The sequence below is a fragment of the Gorilla gorilla genome, chromosome 19 (genome assembly GCF_029281585.2).
Source record: "Gorilla gorilla gorilla isolate KB3781 chromosome 19, NHGRI_mGorGor1-v2.1_pri, whole genome shotgun sequence".
NCBI classification, from domain to species: domain Eukaryota; kingdom Metazoa; phylum Chordata; class Mammalia; order Primates; family Hominidae; genus Gorilla; species Gorilla gorilla.
In genome coordinates this window covers 58231921-58241469 of record NC_073243.2, presented here as the reverse complement: position 1 = coordinate 58241469, position 9549 = coordinate 58231921, and the positions used below count along the sequence as shown (strand labels likewise).

The following is a 9549-nucleotide window of genomic DNA, read 5'->3' as shown; positions in this document are numbered from 1 at the left end:
AAAAAGGTAACTGCTATTTCTGCCCTTAAGAGTTTGTTTAGATTAATTTAAGGCCAGAAAAATTTCTGAGATATGGTTAACTAAGTGAAACATAAATATGATACATATATTTTCATCATTTCTATGAAAATATATTTTATTTTCAAGAAAATATATAGTGCTAACTTTTTTCATTGAAATTGTTCAATAACCTAGTTACATTTACTTATGATTATCATTGTGTAAGAATCATAAGTAAAAAAGGAGATTACTTAACTAATATAAAATTTATGAAAAAGGACTTTATTCCTAGTTTAAGGAAAATAATTTTTTTTTCATTTTTGTGTCCAAGAGCTTTTAAGAGTGTTCATGAAGTAGGAATTGTAATGCCTACTTGACTGGCTGGCTGTGAATAAGATATGTGATGATATGAGAAAACTACCACCAATATGCCTAGAAAATTTAGGTGATCAATAAATACTTATTTCTCCACCTCATCTCCACTATGTCCCCTTCCTTCCACCTTACTTTTCTAATCTGCCTCTTATTTGGACCATTTGAGGTTAGTATTTTACAAGACATATTACTTGGTGAGTTTCAAATATCCTTATTGTCTACCTTTAATTGCTTAAAGTGTTTCATCTTAAGCAAGCTATACATTTGACTATTTTACATAAATAAATATTGTTTTTTAAGTCCTGTATTCCAAATGCCCCTGGGTCATTTGAACTATACCGGATCACACATAGTTCTCCAAATACGACATAAACTTTGACAATGTGCTTCTGATCATTCTGCTTATATTTCCTGGTATGTCATTAATTGCTCTATTGCTTTGGTATTCAAAGTATTTGAAAATATCTTATTTTTGACATTTATAGTACATTCAAATAACTTTTACTCTCTGATAAATAATGACCTTTTTCAGAACAGGGATCATGTTACCTTCAACTTTGTATCTTGGGTGCATAACACAGAACCTGGTCTTTATTAGGAATGCAGTAATGGATTGTTGAGTAAATGAGTAAATTAGACCACCAACTATTAACCAAATATAGAAATCAATGAGAGCTGTGAAGCCATGCACCAGCAAAGTAGGTTTAAACCTTTGATTAATGTCCTGATGAATGAAGGACGGGATTTAGATACTCCACATACAGCAAAAGTGTACCCAGGATGGCGTGGTACTAACCCCAACTCCTCTCTTTTACCCCTTCTAATCAGGAAGCATACCACAATGCAGGTGAGTAAGAGTTATGATCTTTAGAAATAACCATGAATATGTATTTTAAAAAATAAGAAAATCATTTCTAAATTTTTTGTAATTCCTTCAGAGGTATGCTTCTAAAAGGAAATGATTATGAAGGAAATTGTCTCTATAATGGTTAAATGCACTACTGTTTTTTACATAAGGAAATATTTTTGTTTAAGCATAAGACAGAGTGGCATTACATTTCCTGGAATTTATTATTAGTAAATAAACTGACTTTGCCAGTAATGTTATCTTTCATTCTTGGAAATTCACAATGAATGTTGAAGTATCTGAAAAGTCTTGCAGTTGAGATACAGCTTGGTAGGGATCTGAAAAGCATATGTATTAGCTACATACCAATTATAATCATTTTTTACCTAAGAAAGTCCTGAAGTTTAACTTGTCTACACTTTCAGTTAAACCTTTGATTTTCTAATGTTGATCTAGAAAATGATTTACTAGAAGATTCCCAATTATAGAGGAGTCCAGCTTTCACCCAGAGGAGGAGAATGTAGAAGCTGGCTCCATATTAGGAAAGCATTTTATTAGTTTGAGATAATTTTAGTGCCCAGGTATATACTTCCATAGTATATTTTGTCTATACATGCATTACATTTATTTACTGTCCTAACAGAGGAGAGTTGAGCAGAATATATGACTTAATAGTACTTATCATCTATTTTATAGTACTAAGTTTAATTCCTTTTTATAATGTTAGGATTGATTAAGTTACATTAAGCTATCAAACAAGTCCAAAATCTCAGTGGCCTAAAACAATAAAGATCTATTTTTGGACCATGCTACATATCTGTTCTGGTAAACTAGGGATTTTCTTCCACTTTGACTTCACCAAATGATTGAGGCTGATGAAGAAGCCACAGTGTGGAAACTATCATTTTGACAATTCCATGTTTCTGCTTGGAAGTGACATAGATCACTCTCACACTTGTTTCTTTGCTAAAGTAAGTCACACACACATATGACATCAAGGGAACAGGGAAACACACATTTCTCTTTTATTCAGAAGTTAAGAAGAACCTAATATTACCTAACAGTAGTAATGCTACCATTTTAGTCCATATTTATGAGACTATTTGCCAAATTAGAAAATAATTACTTAAAATAAAATAATAGATTTATTTAAAAACAAAACAAACAAAAAAACATGAGAAGACCAAAGACTACACCTAGCCTATGCTGTGGTTGTTTGGAAGAATGGCATTAAAATCCCAGAATGACAGCAGTAACCATTATATTACACATCACTTAGAAGATTTTACAACAAAAATCTAGTATCACAGCATAGCAAATATTCCTGTAAACTTTCTCTCCACAGATAAGGCATTCTGATTGCTTTGCATCTCCCCATAAAATCTATTTTTCAAACTTTGCACTGAGAAACACTTGTTATTTTGCAAAAGCCTTTACAAAACCTTCAACTTACAATTCCTTAATTGATGGGATAGATATAGCGGAGAGTCACATGTAGTCCACAGAATCATTTAAATTTTCTGCCTTAAACATATTGCAAGGGTGATAACATTTTACAGGTTCTCATTAACTGTCTTGATAGTGTTATAAATTGATGTTTGGCAAAGAGCAGTTTCTAATATACACGAATAATTTGAGAAGGATGGTGGAGATGGTATACTTATATGGCTGTACATATATAACTCATGAAAAGGAAAGATAAGGCCCAAAGAATGCCTGATTTAGTTTGGTGATGCAAGGTAAATCCACTAAGATTTGGTTTACTAAGAGCGTGGAAAGTATTCTAATATACAAAGAGGTTTGTTCTTTTGTTGAAGTTTTGAACTTTTAGAGACAGAATCCTTGGTGTTAATTTAGGCAAGCTGCACATCGCAAACCTGCACTAGGACCTTGGTTAGCTGCATATTCTGGGGGAAGATTGCCACCTACTGGAATACCAGCACCATTCCCTCAGGTTTTATGGTCGATGTAAATATGGCTCCTTTAAAATAACATACCTTCCCACATTTATTTCAACGCAAACTCCTAGATATGAAATTAGTGTATTCTTCCTCTGAAGTAAGCTCAATATGACCTGCTTCAACCGTCAGCTGCTAATCCTCCCTGTTCCAGGTATCAATCCTACAGTTCTTTGGGGGTGTGATAGACAAAGTTCTGGTTTTCTTAATTGCCAGGTAGGCATCAGTTGATATCCTGCCGCAATCAAACCCAGCTATTACCTAATAGATAACCACTCTAAAAGAAAAAAAAAAGTAGCATGATATTTAAAAAATTTGAATGCTTGGAGCAGTTTTACTGTCTAAAAAGTGTTCACCTTTGAAATATTTTTTGACCACATATTACAAGTTTGTGAACAAGAAAAATAATACTACAATTTAAAATGTATTCATATAAGCAGCAAAACTGTTGGTGATTCGTCTAGGCAAATGGCATACAGCCAAAATTATACTTTTCCATGCTGTTGTCACAGTGTGGACTTTTGTAACATAGCAAGGGATTTCAATGCCATCTTTTGAGTATTGAATGAAGGGTGAATTTGAGACCACTGACAACTCCATCATCAATTTTAAAGGTAAAATTGTTATAATTGTTATTGGGTTGATAAAACTTAATGGTATGAGCAGATGAGCATACGGAAAGATGAGAAGAGGATTTAAAGACACAGAACAGCAGCATGAGGAAGAGTGCCAACTGGAGGAGTAGATCCATAATAAGTAAGAGAGGTGACTGATAAGAGAAAATGGGATAGGAGTAAGGGATTAAGGATAGCTATTGGAAATGAAGGTAAAAAGCTGAGATAGTGTCTATGGAGGAGGCAATGTGATATAGAAAGAACAAAAAAGCAAAATCAAAACTTTGGAATTGCATAGACCTGGGTCATCAGCAGGTCTGCTTCAACTGCTACAAGCTGAGAATAACAATTGCCCCATACTTTTTACTTCTATTAAGTTAGAGAGTATCTATGAAACACTGAAGCTCTTGAAACATAGAGTAAACATTTTTCATTTCAATAAAGAGTTTAAAAGAAAAATACAAAATTAATAAAGATGAAAAGAAAGGTCAATACAAAAGAATTTCGGAAAGAAGAGCTGAGATGAAAAGAATTAAAATAGCAATAGCGATAAGAAAAATCAGATCTTGATGAGAAAATTGATGGGGTAATAAAAACAGTAATTGTTCAACACGATGCCCATCTTATCAAAAGAAAGTAAAATATGCAGGCAGACAACATTTGCATTGGCCAAACCACACCAAATAAGCAATTTAGCTATTCGCATGACTTTCTATCCCCGTGAAAGAAATTTCCATTTATCAGCTGTAAATTTTTAACTCACTTCTCTTTGAGCTACACTTTCACTTTTCAACGACTCTCTGGACATTTCGGTTTAAATACCTCACCAAAATCTTCAGCTCCAAATGTCAATAATGAAATTTTGTTGTCTTCATTATTAAATTTGACCCTCTCTCCCTGATTCTTTTACTTGATAATTAGCATCACCATTCTCCCAGGACAGTGGCCACTTAATTTAGTACTTCTACTCTTCCTCTTTCTCTCTCTTCACCTTTCCCATGTGGAAAACCACATACCATATTTATGGTAGTGATAATGATGAAAACTGGAATATATATATATTATTTAGCATTTATCCAACATTATTTAAACTTTTTCTAAAGATTCTTCTGCTGAATCTATCTCTCTATATCTGTTTGAATTTTTTCCCTTAAATTATATGCTTCTTAACATGTCAAGACCTTCCATGATCTTATACGACTTGGTTTTTAGATTAATTTTCTTTATATCTTCCCAATATCCTGTTCCAACCTGTTTTTTCTCCAAGATAACTGGTTATGTCTTTCTTCCTGGGTATTGAAAGCCCATTCATATTTCAAGACCCTGATTTGATGCTATTTTCTCTATGATCATTTCCCAGTAGCAGGCCAGCCACCCAGAAGTTGCCAGATGCCAGTTTCTTCTACCACTCAGAACATTACTAGAATTAACTGGAGTTGTTTCTGACCAAATGGATACATATACACACACGTATATGTTCTCAATTACTCATAGTGATTTAAATTTAATGTTATTAAGAAATTCATTACATTGCTACTTTGAGGCCAAATAATACATAGTGTAACCCTGCTTATTTGAAATTAGTGATCTATTTTATAATCAAAATGTTAAGTCTTCCCAAGTTAGTTATCTGTTTAGAGCAGGAATTTTAAAAAAAAAGAAAAAAGAAAAGAAATAAAGAGGTAATAGGGTCCACATAGAATTGGTTAACTGTTTTTTTTTTTTTTAATTTCTTTCAGAACAGTGACTCTTCATTGGCCAGTGGAAGAAATTAGTAAGTGAATTTATTTCTGTACGTAATATTTATGAATAGAAAAAACACTTTCTGCCGGTATCCACTAAGTAAATACTGAACAAATAATTAATACGTTTTGAAAGACCTTGACTGTATTAGGCTTTCTAATGTTTAGAGTCCTCTGAGTTTATGTTTCTTATATTTACTGTTTTTTTTTTTTTAAGAGTTTAGCATAGGTTTGCCTTTTTCCCTAAGTCTTAGGAAGGCAGATTTTCTGTCTTAGACAACACTGTGGTAGAACAAAAACATGAACAATTGAGACGTGGAAGTCAAGAACAATACTCTCCATGTTAGTTTCTGGGCACACAGCCTAGTAAAAATTGGCATTTTGTCTTATGGTTATCATTGGTGATATAGATGAAATGAGTTATGAAGACTTAACAATTGACCTGAATTTTAGGTTATTACAATATCACTAATGACATAAAATACTCAGGACTTCATACACACACACAAACACACAACAGATCAGATTTAAAGGTAGAAACAAACTCAGTCTGTTTACTCAGTAAAGACTATTGTGTTCATAAATGCAAGTGTTAAAAAACGAATATACCCTCAAAGCAGCTGTATGAGTTTTTTAGTATTTTTTTCTGAATTTTAGATTTATAAAAACCATGTCTCAGCTGCTACCTTTCAACAATTTTACTCTGAGGCAATAAATAATTCAATGTGCTAATTTGACAGATGACTCTCCAGGAGCCTCCTACCATTACTAGCATCATTAGGCCATAATATGCATGACGAGGATGGGCCATTCAGCAAATGTCCTTCACTTGTTTACCCCTAAAGAGCTGTACTCTGCACAATTAACTAATGAAGCATTATGGGCCTTTTTTTTCTTCCCTGCTATTTCAATATATCAGTGCAGAGAGTCGAGGGAAAATACAGTCTGTTTCCTTTGGCTAGATCAGTATTTATGGGATGGTTAAGACTGCACTGTAGCTCCCCGATGAATAAGGTGAAAATAATAAGACGGTCAAAATAGATCATTGCCATCATTATTATTATTTCCTTTTCCTTCCATGATTTGTGAAAAGAGTGTTAAAGGAATTTGGTGTTGAAATGCAAGAACAAGATAAAAAATACCCAAAACAGTGCTCAAATTTTCTGCTTAATATTTGCTGATTATCAAGAATTTGTACACTGTCCTCATCAAGTTAGGTAATTTTATGTTCACCTAAAACCTTGACCACATGTTAATTTTCTCAGATTTCTATTCAAGTTTAAAATTAAATTCCAGTTAAAAAATATTGAAATAAGAGTGTGAATATGGGCTTTGGTGCATATGAATCTCCTCTTACCATCCAATTCAACAAGGCATGTGCCTACAAAGGTTCAAATGAAGTCACTAAGTCCACGTCTAAACAGTTTCATCCTGCAAAATTGGGTTAAACAAAGAAACATCATCTGACTAGACTGCCGTTACTGTTTCAATGAATTATTTGATTGCCAAGACATTTCGTTGCTCAGAAAAAGTGGCTTAAGGTAGAAGTGAGTTTAGGGACCTCTTTGTTGCATTTAGAGTGTATTATAGGTTCTTAGTTTAAAAATTATCACATCCTTTACCATTCCTAGTATTGTTTTGTGCTTTAGAGTGAAAAAAATGAACTCTGCTCGAATCATGTCAATTGACATAATAATTGATAGGTCCTAGGAAAAGAACAGTTACATTTTTCTCTTTCCAACCTTCATCCAGACCCACAATGATGTTGATGCTATTTCTAAGAGGTAAGAGTCACAACTATTCTTCTTAGATATAAAACTATTTTATCCAGTTGAAAATATAGTTTCAATGATAATTATTATAACGCTTCTTTTTCCCCAAAGAAACTAATAATGCATAATAACAATCATTGTGATATTAATAATAATTAGATGGCTATAATTTATTAAGTGCCAGATTAGTCTGAGTCCTTTGTTACATGCATAAGAAACATGAAAAAATGGTGTGAAGGGCTCATTGGTTCTTTTACGAACTTTGAGGTTAGAAAAATTTTCACATTAAAAGAGGAAGAGAACCATTATATTTTAAGAGTTCTGTAGACAAATTCTGGTAGATTATCAATCTCCTGTCACCTTTACGGGAATGCTCAAAATCACTACTACTATATACTTCCTCATACTATTCCACTTGAAAAAACAATCTATTCATTTCTTCTTTCAGTAAAATCAATTTTAAACATGCTAACCCAGTAATAAGCAAATTTAGTGGAAAAATAATTTAAACCCTTTATAAATATAAATGTTCCCAGTGGTCTTACTATAACCTGGTAAATTACAGAATCAGTGAAAATCTGATATTTCTGATATTTTGTATTTAAAAAATTGAGTGCCATTAATGTTTTTTAAATATTTGTTTTTCAATCCACATATAAAAGTGGAATAAAATTACTAGAGCATGTAAAATGTATTTTTTCAAAATGTACTTACAAATGGAAAAGACTACTTGAATGCCAAGGAAAGCAGTAGTTTCTTTGCTTTTATATTGGAGAGAAGGCCATGCATCATCTCTGTAGAACATCCTATCCACAAAAATCTGAGAAACATTTGTAAGGAGTGGGAACACTTCCAAAAAATTATGCTGGAGGAATTTCACAAGACTGAATGTATTTAATGCAAAATTTCTTTAGAAAACATAAAAATCACCTTTTTATACCCATTCTTTTCTTTTCCTTACTTTCCATGCCCATCCTTTCCATATGAAACCTTCCATATGGTTTGCTTAAATTCTTCAAATGTAATGAAAAATTATTATCATAAAGGTCCAATACATACTTCAAATTACTATTGCTATTTGAACTATGTATTGGACCTTTTAGTCTGGTATTTGTAACTCAGACATTTTATTAAGCAGAAAAGAGACCAAAATATGGAATACTTTGTAGGATAATTAAATGCTTTGTAAATACAGAATAGGCAAACTTCATTTTAAATATTTGATCATTTTATCCAAAAGAGCTATCTAGCAAAAATAATATGGGTCAGAATGTTATATAATTAATACAATCACATCAACAATTTTAGGATTTTGGCATTTAAAATGTGCCAAGTATCACTAACAAGCACTGAAAATTACTTACAAATACTGCATATTAAAGTTTATTTAAAAATACAGTTTCCATAACACAAAAGCTATCAATCAGTACTCAATGAGCTTCAAAAGTTACAAGTACTAAAACAAATGTATATAATTTCCACATACATTTATCTATAATCAACAACATTTAACCAAAATTATCTCAAATTTTATATTACTTCTAATGAAATGTGTTCCTGCTTTGTGTAAGAAAAAATTAATATCTACATGTGTATTTTTCTAGAGCTTTGCTCATTCTTATGTAGTAATTTCTTTTTTTAGTGTGATTTTGCTAAAAATTCAATAATGTACCATTAAAAAAATAATACTTATACTAAATACATCCAAGAGAGGCACTCTCCCATACATATGCCACTTAACTGCAGGCTCACAGTTCATCGGAGACATTTCTGTTTATTTTGATATCTTTTGTTAAAGAAATCCACAGTAACAATGATGACCAGACAAAGAGAGGGGAAAAAAAAGCCATTCATCCATTCATGGGTAATTGAATTCCCTCATATTTCATAAACAGACTGCCTATCTGTAGGGTTGTGTTTTATTTCAATAACTTTCTTTAAAATGCTTTTCCTTATAAGATGGGGAATTACAATAATGTTTAAGAACTCAAGGTCAAAACAGTTTTTAAGTTAGTTTATTTGATGGATGCATTGCTGTGAGAGGAGGCACCCCCTCCCTTTCCTCTCCCCTCTCTCCTACAAATTGCCTGTAGACTGGATGTTTATTGCCCAATGTAAAGAACAAAACAGGGAAGTAATTAAACCTAGAATTGCCTGCTGGTGCTTATGACATTCAGGCCATGGGCCTGAGCCTAAGAGTCCACCCAAATCTGCAAAGAAGGAGCCTTGGTTCTGAAACAA

General features: G+C 32.5%; 1 long non-coding RNA gene across 1 annotated transcript in view; it reads left to right on the top strand.

Moving 5' to 3' along the window:
• The first annotated feature begins 3746 nt into the window (after positions 1–3746).
• The window catches only part of LOC115931219 (uncharacterized), a 35721-nt gene continuing 29918 nt past the window's right edge, over positions 3747–9549 (top strand). The window contains exons 1-3 of the long non-coding RNA XR_004067752.3: positions 3747–3794; positions 5534–5568; positions 7289–7320. This is a non-coding gene — a long non-coding RNA (uncharacterized lncRNA). The remainder of the gene's footprint in view (positions 3795–5533; positions 5569–7288; positions 7321–9549) is intronic.